The sequence below is a fragment of the Artemia sp. Qi Xiang Cuo genome, chromosome 17 (genome assembly GCF_049724085.1).
Source record: "Artemia sp. Qi Xiang Cuo chromosome 17, ASM4972408v1, whole genome shotgun sequence".
Classification (NCBI taxonomy): Eukaryota; Metazoa; Arthropoda; class Branchiopoda; order Anostraca; family Artemiidae; genus Artemia; species Artemia sp. Qi Xiang Cuo.
The window spans coordinates 28,541,572-28,554,572 of NC_142810.1; the positions used below are offsets into that span (position 1 = coordinate 28,541,572).

Here is a 13,001-nt window from a genome sequence, read left to right on the forward strand (position 1 = left end):
TAAAGAATATCCCTAAATTGCTTGAGACATAAACAAAGATAAAGTATTACAAGTAAATAAAGGGCACCATAAATCGTAGCATCTCTGGTTTCTTAGCAGCCCACAAAAGATCGTCTTCTCAACCACATCACACACACTCTCGGGAATCATACTCCACACAGTGGGAAGAATATTACGTAATGAAAAACCATTGATACCATCTGCAGTCTCTAAAATTGACTGTTCCTAACACTGTAGCTACTTTTTACGTTAGAGGGGCCATTCACGGAAATTAAGGCGGGAGGAAGGAGGCGAGATAAATTTTTTTAACGGGGGGGGGGGGGTATAGTTTTTCTGGGTTTTTTTCCTAGTGGAAATACAAAAAAAAAATACATTTTTCAATGAAAATACTAAGAAATATATTTTCAATCCCCTGCTAATCAATGCCACTGCCCCCTCCCCCCTCCGCTAAATAGGAACTCGATTTTTGAACATTAATACTAGTTGGGTTAAAGGATTTAGCTACGGTTCTGTGGTCATGGCCAAAAATGGCTACGAACAACTGACACTTATAGAAAACTTGCTGTAATACAAGGTATCAATTTGCATTCGTATACACTTAGGTCATCCTCGTCTTATTTACACTGAAAAATAAGACTGGGGCAAGTAAATCAAAGATGTATGGGTACATATGTAAAATAAAGCAACTATTCAAGAGTTTTTCACTAATTTCCTTGTCCAGTCAAAGGTTTAAAATAGGTTCCAGGTTTATATCAGCGTTCCCTTGAAGTGGTCATAAAACGGCATTTCAAAAGAGCACACTTCCGGCTCTTGTCTCTTGAATAGGATGGTCTTCTGTCGGCACCTGTTGCTCAAAAAGTGTCGGCAATCAATCTATAGTAAATACATACACATCCCGGAATTGTTTGTTTTCATAATTGTTCTCAAAGTCTTACAATGAGATACTATTTGATCAACTTAGGGATATATTTACATAATCTATCAATCATATAAACCGGGAATTCAGGCATTAAGTTAAACTCTCAGGTTGTTTAGTCATCAAATATTCAGCTAAGTTATAAAACAATATGTATAGCAAGGCCGTATCCAGGGGGAGGGTTACGGGGTTTGAACCCCCACCTCCGAAATGTTTGTCCGATTCGTAAAAACATAGCAAAAATGAAAATATACACATTTTTTATGCGTTTTAAGTTTTTTTTGTACCCACCCCCCACCAAAAAAAACCTTTTGTAACCTCCCACCCCTGAAACAAAAAAAATTCTGGATAGGACCCTGAGGTATAGTGGCTTCAAATTTTTTTTTTTTTTTTTAAATCCTAACTTTGACTATAATTTGAGAAGATCAATAAAAAGTTATCAGACTAATTTGCATTGTAGCATCCAGGGGTGGCTCGATGGGGGGCGGGGGTGATACACCCCCCCCCCTGCCTCTTGCTAGGTTGTATCAGTCGTTTATTTTGGCCTCATCCAGGTCCCGGGCACTCATTTAAGTCAGTGACAGTCCGAGTCGTTTTTCTTCCTCCTGGAAAAACTTTCACTCATAGACAAGGTCGTTTAAATTAAACCAGGTTTCATAACCCCGTTAGGTATCTGTTAAAATGATTCCCAAAGGGACTGGACTGGCAGCAACTTGCTTTGTTTCAAAACCTGTTCTTACTCGCATATAATTTTTGTCCCAAAGGGACTGGACTGGCAGCAACTCGCTTTGTTTCAAAACCTGTTCTTACTCGCATATAATTTGTGTCTGTCTCAGATAGGTCGTTCAGATTAAGCCTGTCAATATTATTGTAGGCTAGTTATTAAAGTGAAGTCTGACTGGATAACATGAATAAACCGAAAGTGAGAGACAAGGTTATGTGCATGGACTATGGGTCAAACTTTGACTACGAGTGGAAAAGAAGGCATGAAATTTCTAAACACAATGGAAAAGCAATCAGAATTCAAATGACAGGAGCCCCGCGAAACCCCTTTGAAGCAAGTGTATCTAGGTCAATGAAAAAAGCTCGATTACAAAACGAGTCTGAGGTTGAGGTGGATACAGCGCTTGAAAAGGACAAGGAAGATTTGGCCATATACCTAGAATTTGTTTCCCAGGGCAGGGATAGTTCTGAAGACGCTGGGATAGCTCATTCCAGTCTAGAGGTAAGTTTTTGGCTACGACTCTAGTGAAACATAGTTACAAACTCGGCGTGTCTGCAAAATTTTCCGTGGAGATGTCCCCATAACATAATTTCCTCTTGGCAAACGCCCCCAAACATAAATTTAGTACTTCGCCTTGGTCATAAGGTGCATTGTCGTTAAATAGCAGCCGAATTTGTTTTTAAAGTGAAAAGAAGAAAAGGTAGATTTAAAAAGTTTTATCTTTATAACTTTAATCGATGTTTTTTTTTGTTTTTGCGTATATATTATGGTGGTTTCTTGTGTTAAAGAAAGTTATAATGATAGAAATCTTTCTTTAGGTTTTGTTATTGTTATTAAATTTAATAGTTTGTTTTAATTCCTTTGTTTTTTTTTTGGGGGGGGGGGACATGACGGGTCACTATTGGGAAAAGTTTTATGAGTTGGTAAGAGATAGCCACCGTAAGAAGAGTTTCTTGTGGGGGAACGACACCCTTTTCAACGGTTAAGGCAAGTTTTTTATAATGGAAAAGTTTTAGGTAGTGTATAGTGACTTATTGTGTGTCCAGTTCGGCTGCTAATTGATATTTAAAAAAGTGTAGGTGACGCATAAAAGTTAATAATTAGATTTGTTGCTTAAAGTAAATTTGTTGTCACTGAGAGGAGAGAAGGTGGGATTAAAAAAAAAAAAAAAAAAAAAATAGGTGTATTGCCGAAGTAAAAAAAAGACCAAAGATTTCGATGGGATCCCAAAAATGGAATATTATTGGACTTCTTGGTCCAGACAATCGGGTTTGTAGATTTCCGGTCTTCGCCAGACCCGTAAGCATGTTAGCATTTATCCCTAATCAACCGCTTGAAAATGTAAAAAAAAAAAATGATACCGAAGTGGGGTTTTCGACGGATTACGACCAAACGGCTATTCCGCTGAGAAGACCAAGTTCAGCTATGGATTTAGCAGCTATGTTTACGCCTATACATCCTCTTCAATCGACAATCGAATTTATAAAAATCTTTAACTTTTACTGAATTCCTGATATTAGCAATTCCGTGCAAACTACTTGTCTGGCAGGAAAATAAAGCTCAAAAACAAATTCAGCGTGTTTTATTACCCCTATATCGAAACTCTAATTAAGATCAGACAAATATTTTTACCAATTTTGGCCGGAATCCGGGCAAACTAATTGTCCGGCAAAAATATAAAGTGACGGATGAGCAAGTATGGATTCAGTATGCAATTTTACTCTATTTCGAATTTATAATCGACTTCATAACAAATTTAATTACTAGTACACTAAATTTCCGGTTAAAAACGAATGCAGTATGTCTCCTTACCCCTTATACTTCGGATTTTGTTTTCGTTTTACCAAATTTCCGGTTTTGGCAGGATTCTGAGCGAACTACTTGTCCGGCCCAAAAAAAACTTCAGATACAGATTTAGCATGTATCTTTACCCCTATACCGAATCTGTAATCGACTTGCAGACACATTTTATTTCTTCCAGATTTCCAGTTTCGGACGCATTCCGGGCTAAATACTTGTCCGGGAAGAAAATAACGGTCGAAAACGAATTCAGTATGTGTCCTTACCCCTACATCGAACCTCTAATCAACTACAGATACAACTTTTACTGTTAATCATTTTTCCGGTTTTGGCTAGATTCCGGGCGAACTATTTGTCCAGCGAGAAAATTAGTTTCAGATATGGATTCAGCATGTCTCCTTACACCTCTAAATCGACTATGTTATTTACTTTTAAAATATCTTTAACTAACCCCCACCCCTAGATATAGAGCTACATAGCCCATCTACGAAACTGACATGTACTTTGACCCAAAGAATCCTCACACCAAGTTTGACCAAAACATCTATAGGCCTACCCCTTCGAGAGTTATCATGCTTACAGATGGAAAAATTGTACAAAGTCATAGATATCCCGTCACTTACGTTTGGGATCCCAAAATTTTAAGATTTTGCATCGAATATTTAGGAACAGTCTTATAGGCAAGAAAAAGCGGATGTGGGACCAGTTGCGTAGGATATTCACCGTTTCCCTCAAAATATACAGTCTCGTCCTGGGCTGGCCTCGTACATTAGTGATCTTAGGTCGTTTAAAACAAAGGTTGCAGTGGTAGCAGTGCTTTCTGTATTTACTGCGGAAAACTTGAAAACCCGGTATTTCTGATTAACTGTCTCCTCGTAGTCAAGCAGACCAAAGGTTTCGATGGGATCCCAAAAAGTGGAATATTTATTAGACTTCTTTGTCCAGACAATCGGGTCTTGTAGATTTCCAATCATCGCCAGACTCCGTAAACATGTTAACATTTATCCCTAATAACCGCCTGAAAATTTACTTCTGCATCGCAATCCAAATCAAAGCTCTATACGACTTCAGAATTAAATTTAGCTTTTTATCAAATTTCCGGATTGCAGGATTCCATACGAATTCCTTGTCCAGTGAAAAAAGATAAAGTTTAGCTAATACGGATTCAGTATTTATTTTTACTCCAAACTCGAATCTCTAATCGACTTCAAAAGAAACTTTTACCTATAGCCAATTTCCGGTTTTGGCCGGATTCCGGGTGAACTGCTTATCCGTCAAAAAAATAAAGTTCAAAAATGAATTCAGCATTTTTCCTTATCCCTATATCAAATTTTTAATCGACTTTAGAAATATTCTACCAAGTTTCCGGTTTTGGCATTTACGAACTTGGCTTGTACTTTGACCCAGAGGATTCTCACACCAATTTTGAACGAAATTTCTCAACCCCTTGCTAGGTATCCCTCACTAACGTTTTAGGATCAGAAAAAGCGGAAGCCTAACCTGGCTCGAAAAGAGTCAAACAAGGATAATGCAAAAATCAGTGGAGTTCTGTTAGGGTGGATAAGAATGGCCTAAGAAGTTCGAGATCTCGGAGTCTGACGTAAGTAAGATAAGGCGGGTCTGATGCTTTGATCAAACCAATCTGACAGATAAAAAACATCAATCAACTAAATATCGCAGAAAAGCCTGATCAAGGAGTTATGTCACAAACATGAAAACAAACGAGAGATTGTTTCTATATGTGGGCTGATATAGCCCACAAATAAGCCAATAAAATATAGCACAAAAAGAAGAAAGGACACACTACAAAATTTCGTGGTCTTAAATTAATCCACTTTGAAAGAATATTATTATATTTTAACCGTGGACGTTTTCTTGGGATCCCGAAACGTAAGTGACGGATACCAATTTTTCCTACTGTCCGTCTGTTAGTACTATAACTCTCGAAGGGATTGAGATATTTTATTCAAACTTGGTGCCTTCTCGTCAAAGTAAAAGTTAAGTACGTAGATGGGCTCCCTAGCTTTATATGTGGGTGTGAGGGAGGGGGTTTCAAGTTAAGTGACAAACAAATATTTTTTGAATGCCAATGAGATAGTCACTTTAGGGGTAAGTAGAAATGCTGAATAAAAAGCTGAAATTTATTTTGACGCCGGACAATTGGTTTGCCCAGAATCCGGCAAAAACTGGAAATTTGGAGGATGTTCCTGAAGCTGATTAGAGGGTTGATATAGGGGTAAGGAGACATTCTGAATCCGTTTTTTGGCTTCATTTTCTTACCGGACAAGCAGTTCGCCCGGAATCCGGGTTGGAAGAAGGTAAGTTGTTCCTGAAGCTGATTAGAGGGTCGACATAGGGATAAGGAGACATTTTGAATCCGTTTTTCAGCTTCATTTTCTTACCGGACAAGCAGTTCACCCGGAAAGCCAAAACCGGCAATTTGGCGGAAGGTAAAAGTTGTTCCTAAATCCTATTAGAGGGTCGAAATAGGGGTAAGTAGACATGCTGAATCCAAACCTGAAATTTATTTTGACGTCGGAACATTGAGTTCGCCTGGAATCAGGTTTGAAAGAAGGTAAAAGTTGTTCCTGAAGCTGATTAGAGGGCCGATATAGGAGTAAGGAGACATTCTGAATCCGTTTTTCAGCTTCATTTCCTACAGGACAAGTAGTTCAACCAGAATAATGCTCACACTGGTTTAGGGGCGGTCTCTGGCGAAAATATGTTTACTGACAATATTGTTTCAGGACATGCATGTTACAGTTACTAGGGAAACACTTGGCGTTAGAACACCAATCTTGACAGAATATCTAGCGACAGAAACATTCGAAACCGGAGAAGACTTCATGCCATCGGTCCACACAAATGATGAGAACGTGTCAGATATAGGGCAAGAGGTCTCCGATCAAAGACACAACATGAAACTCTTTTCATGTGTCGCCAAGCTGGAGTACATTATATCAGTAGTTGCTGGTTCCAATGACATAGTTAAGACCGTCCAGGAAAATTCTGCGTTGAACGCAAGAGATATCTTGGTGGAAATACAATCTACATCATCTTCTGTGTTTGAGCTGTGCAAGGAACTAACAGTCGATTGCACTGAAGAACTTCTTAACATTTCGGCAACTAGTGGAGTTGTTGTCGAAAATCACAGTGACGACACGAAAGTGTAGTTCACAAGGATCCTGGAATAAGGAAGCCAATCTCTAGCGAAAACAAAAGGAAATACCTGATTTCATGTGGTCCTAATCAACCAAAGCTGAGTGTGTTCCCAGCTGATCTGTCAATATCAAAAAAGAAACAGTGTTGTTTTCACCCCGGCTGGTATGAAGATTACTAGTTCTTAGATTACAGTATCAAAAAAGATGCTGGCGTCTGCTTCATTTGCTCGATTTCCGTAGTGGTACGGGGCGAAATCAGTTCAAAAACGCTTGGGTGGAAGACGGTGTGCAGCAATGGCACAAAATGAAGAGCCAAGGAAAAGCAAAGAAAGGAAAACTAGCTAGTCACTTCTCTTCCGGGTCACACAAAGCAGCTTTGTCGGATTATTGTCACTTCGTCAGCAGTAATGGTCATGTTGATTTCCTACTTGTTAAAAGAACTCGAGCTAAGCTTTTGCAGCAAGCAAAAGATGAAGAGACAAACAAAAAAATTGTGACAATTTTTTTGGACGTTGCAAGAACCCTAGCGAGACAAGGCATTGCATTTAGAAGAACGGAAGAACAAGACGGCAACTTTGTTCAATTTGTTCAACTTCTAGCGAGATATGTGCCTGCTCTTGAAGCTTGGTTAAATGATTCTCGGTATAGACCATACAAAGTTACCTATCTACACAAAATATCCCAGAACGAGTTTATTGAATTGCTTTCAGCAGAAGTCAGGAAGAAGATCCTTGACGAAGTCCTGGATTCAGAATTTTATTCTGTGATGGCGGATACGACACCCGATGCTTCACATTCTGATAAGCTTGCAGTCGTAATCCCCACCATCAGCTCGGAAGGGATGCCTAGAGAGAGACAAATAGATTTTAGCGAGGCAAATGACAAAACTGGTCAGGGTATGGCAGAAACTATTATCGGAACACTGACGAGGAGAGGAATTCCGCTGAATAAACTAGCTTTTCAGTCATATGACTAAGCAAGTGCAATGTCTGGTCAGTTTAATGGAGGCCAGTCGAAAGTATAAGAACTTCTCAGTCATCGTGTATCTTATATACCCTGCTAGGCACACAGACTAAAAACCGTCATACAGCCTAGTGGCAATTCGTCTTTTTTGATAGCCGAGCTTTTCAATATCCTTGAAGAAATATACGAGTTTTTCTCGTCATCTACAAAGCGTTTTGCAGCCCTTAAAGAAAAACTCTCATCGATTGAAAACAGCCTTAATCTCCGAAACTTATCACGGACCCGGTGGACGGCAAGGGCTGAAAACATAAAAGCAGTGGTTACTTCGTTTGAAGCAATAGTCTCAGCCCTTGACGAAATAAAACAGATGAAGAACGCCGATACGAAGACGAAAGCACAAGCCAGCGGCCTCCTGAAAAGGATTCTCAACTTCGATTTTATCGCCTGCCTCCTGTTCTTGAAAAATATCATGTACAAGGCCAGGATTGCAACAGAAAAGCTGGAAGAAAAGGATATGAATATCATCGACACAATTGAGATGCTAGACGTTAAGAATAAACTTTTTGAAAGAATATCTCGTGAAGAAATGAAAAGTTTAGTTGACAGTGGAGTACAGTTTATCAAAAGGATGGAAGTGGACCCAGAGGCTGATTTCATCAGACACCATCGTCTGAGACTTGGACCATCTCGTTATGACAGCCGAGCTCAAAGTCAAGCCGATATCTCAATGCATCAGTTCTATAGACAACATTTCAGAATCTTGCTTGACAAGTTGACTACAATGATGGGAGATAGTCTCAGAGCTTACCTTGCCGATTTTCTGCCATTTTGCACCTTACTCCAGCCTCCTTTGAACAAAAGTATCTCAGTTGCAGATATTGAGCAAGCAACAAAGTTTTTCCCAAACTAGGAAAGAGCTCCAGACGCTATTGCTCTTCAAGTAGAGCTTGAAGTTTTGTTCCAGTTTTGCCAAGGCGCTGCTTGCTTCAGAGAAGTCCTTGGTGAAGGACATCGCCGGAACCGTCAGCGAAAGTAAGCCAGTCGTCTCTGCAAATTGGCAGCGACTGCACTTGCTGCAGTTGCAGCTGCCGAAAGAACATTCAGCAAACTCAAGTTTGTGAAGAATTGGCTGAGAACTTCCATGCTTGATTCTCGACTGGATTCCTTCATGTTGTTGGCGAGTGAGAAAGACCTCACCGATGGTGTAGACTTAAACAAGATTGTTCAGCGTTGGTCCATTTTGAAGAAGAGGCGAATCCTGATTCAAGCTTTTCTTAGTTGTGTATTTGCACATGTAGTGTTCCGTTTTTGTCCTTCTTTGTTCCCGTAGATAAGTATAAATGATAAAACACTATTGTCTATGAAATTTGTAGGTAATGACGAGTCGTAGAATATGATCTACAAGTCGTTTAAATGAGGGTTCTCTCCCCCCTGGCCTGAGTGCTTCGAGCCACCCCTGGTAGCATCAACTGGAGGGAGGGGGCATTCACTCCCAAATTAAAATAAAAATTCAAATAAATTTGGTTTACTACACATGAAAAGAAATTAAACTTTTTTATACAGCCTTGGCAACTGCTGAAAAACTTTAGGAAGTGCTCGAATTATAACTTAGCTCAGGAAAACAGTGAACAACATTATGTGACGGGGACAATATTATATCATATAAAAATGACATTAATGAAGTCAGTTCAATTTAATACTCAGCCCACTAAACATGAAAAGTTTGTTTTGGCTAAGAATTAAGTTAACCTTGTAAAATTAAGGGACGCTTGACAAAAACTATAACCGTAACATCCCAAACTGAAAATGTGATAGTTCTTTCCTTGAACAGGTGAAATCTCCCTTTGAAGATTTATTCGTTTTCTAGAACCAAGTTTTGAAAATTGTATTAGATAAAACACTAGCTCTTCTCTTCCTACAGCAATCATAATGGTATAAAAATCTAGGGATTTTATTTGTTCCTATAAATACGAATCATTTGGTAGATTTGCATAAAACTAGCACAAGACTGATCCGATGATTTTTTTTTTTTTTGGCAGAATTAGAAGCGAAAAACATCATTGTAAAAAAAAGAAGAATAAAATGAAAGAAAAGAAGAAAATATGTTACACATAAAAGCGTAGATAGTACTGAGACGAGCTGTCAACAGAATTAATGACTGCCATACTGAGGAACTAACCTACTTGTTGTTATTCAATCTGATAATTGCAGTGTGCATGCAAACAGTGTTGTTAAGAGTGAATTTTTTTCAATCAATTCCAAGCTTGAATAAAAAACGATAGCTACGACCAGGGGCGTCGTTGGGAGGAGGGCGGCAGTTGCCACCCCCCCCCCAATAATGTGGAGAAAACATTATTATATATCCCATGCCCCTTGACTATCCGGGTGGACCCCTCTTGCCCCCCCCCCCCCAACACAATAAAAATGCTAAAGATTCGCCCCTGGCTACGACTATTCTACGTGTCATCAATGACATTATTATAATTTAATGACGTCTTAGTGATGGTCGATGCCAGAAGGACGAAAAAATAAGAATACCACAAAAAAAAAAAAAAAAATATGAACAGCCAAAATGCTTCAGAGATGGAATGGCAGTAGGGTAAGAATCTTCCTCATTTTCTTTATGTCAATTGACATAGATGCACGCAGGTCTGGTCCTTATCAAGAGGGGGTTTCAAAGTTAGAAAAAAGTATATTTTATACTAGACAGGGTCCATCAAACCAATCTAGGGAGGAGGGAAAATTACTCCAATTTCCCACCTTACTGTGTAGGACAACAAAGAATGTAGACACATGGAGCCCAAATCTCCAAGAATACGAGATTTATAAATTGGTTCTTACTAAATGGGAAAAACACTGATGGTCGTATTATTTACTATAATGACTGTCAACAAATATAATATTCGTTTAAATGTTTTATTATTTTTCCCATACATTTATGCAACACAAGGAATATCTTAGAAATCAAATAACTATTTGATTTCTAAGAAGTTTCCGGTCAGACAAGTGAAATCTATTTCTCTTCAAGAGTTTAATCATTGTAAATAATATACTGTAGAGCTTCAAAATAACTTCCAGGTTTTAGTGTGATTCTGAAAAATATACAATCGAATATTTCACCAGAACTGTGTTTTTGCATAAGAAACACAGTTTATAGACAGTAAGCTTATCGCAGATAATTTCTGGTCTTCGGTCTCGGTGCGAACAAAAAGCTCCTCCCACTTGTTTCTGCCTTAGCGGATTAGTCTGTTATCGTCAATCACTGAGAAATGGTTACCAAGTGCATTATTCATAATTGCGAAAGCAGAAAAAAACTTGGTGAGCCAGCCAAGTGGTTTGCAAGCGTCCCATCTCACAGGTATGAATTAATTTATATACAAATTATGACTTAATCTATTATTTACGTGGACTCAACTGATCGGCCTATGTAGGATTTTATAAAAAAAAAAAAGGGGGGGGGGGGGTTGATGAAATTTGTGAAAATAAGGAATTTTTTCTTCTTCTAATAACTGGTGGGGTAGGTGTGATGGTTTCAGGGGCGGATCCAGGATTTTTTAGGGGGGGGTACAAAATAGGTTGATCCGACAAACTTACGTTAGCAAGTTTAATTAATGCAAACTTGCGTTAATTAGGTAAATTACACTACTTTAGACTACTTTACGGGGGTAACCCTCGCCCCCCCTCTGGATCCGCAACTGGATAGTTTATCATTTTTTTTTTCACGTCGTGATATTTATTTTCTCAGATTGTAGTTCCTGTGATATTTGAAAAATCTAGTTACCTGTTTTGGCGAAGAGCCTAGATAAAACTAGTTTTGTTTTCAATCAATGTTTTCATATGAAATGGGCAGACCTTTCCTGAACTTTAAACAATAAACACCTCTGTTTGAAAATCTTTGCACTTTCTGAATTCAGATAGCGATAAGGGTTCCTGATTGAGAACAATTTTTATATTTAATTTAGCTGCAAGTCTACATTCATACCCACCACGTAATTTCCCTTTGAAAAAATATTGATAAAACTTTAAAAACTAAAATGTGAGTGCGAAGCATCAAACGTCATAACCAAATATTATCGCTTTATGACATTGTTCAAATAAAACTTATTTTTTACTTGATTATCGTCGTAAATTTATTCCTTGTCTTTCTTTCCATTCTTAAACCAATGTTATATTTACCTTTTGCATTATTACAGTCCGCTATATATACATTCATATAAATGTATGTGCAGTGTTACCGTCATACCAATTATTCTCCTTTCCTTTTTTATTCTTTAATAATAATTTCTGGTCGTTTTGAGTTTGAATTATTGTAGGCTTCTATTTCTACTGATCTTAAGTTTAATATGGCCTTTACTATTCTTTAAAAAAAACTTTCTTTTTCGTAAAGTGTTCGTAGTATATATATATATATATATATATATATATATATATATATATATATATATATAAATATATATATATATATATATATATATATATATATATATATATAAATATATATATATATATATATATATATATATATATATATATATATATATATATATATATATTTATATCGGCGCGTACAAACAACTCCTCTCATTTGATCTGCCATTAGCGGTCCAATTACCCTGGAACACGTATTTTGACAGAAACTTTCTCAAAATGCCTTTGAAACCAACTTGAGACTTCGAAACCTATTTTTAATTCCTAAAAACATCTAATAATAACATTAAACTACTAACTACCGATTTTCATGTATGTATTGGAATAAATTAATTTGAAATTAGTTTCTTCAAAATTAGTGTTCCAACGTTGAAGCCAAGTTTCGCGTCCAAGAGAAATCTGACTTGTCTACCCGCGAAAAGATCTGATAACGCCTATGTTTCTATCTGCAAAAACGTTCTCCGGAGCACTCGCACCCCTGTCCGGGTTTTTATAATGGGAGAGATAGAGAATGATCATACTGCTAATTATATAAACTGTGATAAGAAATAAGGAGATAAGGTTAGACAGACTAATGTTTTGACAACTCTATAATTATTTTAAATTATGTGGGCGATGACGTTGAAAAATAAAGCAGTAACAAATTCAGATCAGTCAAAATAAGCATGTTTATAATCTTAGAAATTACCATCATCAAAATAAGAGTTAATTTAATAGCAGCTAGGATGCAGCAGTATAAATCAAAGAAGAAAAACCCTATTTAATTTACACGTTTGGGCTTTATAATTAATTCTGTCTATTTTACATTTAGGGTGGAGGGGGTGAAAGGGACCTGATGTTTATAGCAGCGGCAAAAGATATATCTATATTAAATATCCAGATTTTCATGCCTCTTAATACACTTATGAGTCAGTATGATTTCACTTAAAAAATGACGAGAAACAATGACAAATTTTTGCTTAAAAATGTGTAGGTATGGGATGTGTATATAAATACATCTAAAGAAGAT

General features: G+C 37.5%; 1 protein-coding gene across 4 annotated transcripts in view; it reads right to left on the reverse strand.

Annotated features, from left to right (window-relative positions):
- Positions 1–13,001, reverse strand: part of SERCA (ATPase sarcoplasmic/endoplasmic reticulum Ca2+ transporting SERCA) — a 98,795-nt gene that overhangs the window by 53,244 nt on the left and 32,550 nt on the right. The gene's annotated exons all lie outside the window — the stretch shown is intronic.